The 1,310-nt window shown below is 35.9% G+C and overlaps 1 non-coding gene across 1 annotated transcript; it reads right to left on the bottom strand.

The window, feature by feature from the left end:
• Nucleotides 1-984: 984 nt before the first annotated feature.
• Nucleotides 985-1,058, bottom strand: TRNAN-AUU (transfer RNA asparagine (anticodon AUU)). The gene has a single exon. It is a non-coding gene; the product is annotated as a tRNA-Asn (tRNA).
• Nucleotides 1,059-1,310: the final 252 nt, after the last annotated feature.

Below are 1,310 nucleotides of genomic sequence, written 5' to 3'. Positions count from 1 at the left end.
TCAACCAACGAAGAAACACATTGGTACTTTCCCATGATGAGTGAGTGCTTCAGGATCTCTTGCACTTACATGTGCAGCAGAGTACTGCAATGGAAGCATGCTGGGCCCATAACCCAGAGGTAGGCAGATTGAAACTATCCTCTGCTATATGCATTTTTTTTTGTTAATTAAAGTAATCCAAAACTGGGATTGATATTTTGTCTCTTTTATTTTTACTTAAAGTACAATAACTTTTACCATTTTAATTTGTTTTAATAGTATATTGACAGTATTGTTTTCTTTCAAAAATCCACTTCATTTTCTTTACCCTATTATTAAAATGGTAATTGACAAAAACAAACTACATTGTCACCAGAAGAGCAATACAAAATGTACAAGTGATATATTAAAATCATCTTTCCAGCTTGAATTTCAATGATGCATTGGGTCAACAAATTTGTGAGAAACATCTTCACCCTTAAATAAAGATTTTCTTAATTCCTTACCTGTGTGCTAATTAGATATCACCTTGTTTTCATATTAAACAGACTTCCACATGAGAAAGCAGCAAGGATGCAGTGGCGTTAATGTTTCCTGGTGTCAACTTGTATTATTTCAGTAGACATTGAAATGAGGATGCATCTTGCTGCCTTTCCAATGAAGCAAGTTTAATTTAGTAATAGGTGAAAAACCATCCTTACAAAGGTGTTAATCAGAGACTTGGCTTTGTGGACACTTTTCAGAGAACAAATTTGTTAGCATAAAAATAAAGCCAGAAAATGAAGAGCTGTTTAATCACTCGATTGGATTTTTCTGCCAGCATATTTTTTTTCTCTGCAACCCACTGCTAAATTGTGCTTCCTAGCTGTTTTTTTATAAAATCACTGAATCAAATCTAACTCTGATTACATCAGAGAAGGCCATGTACCCTACACCATAAGAGGGGGTTTGAAATTTTGACTTGTCTACTTAAATATCACCAAAATCTGATCACAAGTTTAATTAGGTCCCTGGGTGGGATTGAACCACCAACCTTTCGGTTAATAGCCGAACACACTAACCGATTGCGCCACAGAGACACTTTGCAAAACGTGCCTACTGACAAAGGCTAATAAGCATACATCTAGAACGTTTCCTAGAAAAACATTAAAAAATCAATAATCTGGAGAGTTTTTGTAAGATGTTTCTTCCATCAACTAACGAATAAACACATTGGTACTTTCCCATGATGAGTGAGTGCTTCAGGATCTCTTGCACTTACATGTGCAGCAGAGTACTGCAATGGAAGCATGCTGGACCCATAACCCAGAGGTAGGCAGATTGAAACTATC

Source organism: Pseudophryne corroboree, unplaced genomic scaffold (genome assembly GCF_028390025.1).
Source record: "Pseudophryne corroboree isolate aPseCor3 unplaced genomic scaffold, aPseCor3.hap2 scaffold_957, whole genome shotgun sequence".
In the NCBI taxonomy this organism is placed as follows: Eukaryota; Metazoa; Chordata; class Amphibia; order Anura; family Myobatrachidae; genus Pseudophryne; species Pseudophryne corroboree.
Note: the sequence above shows the minus strand (reverse complement) of the source record. Positions and strands in the feature narration are given on the sequence as shown.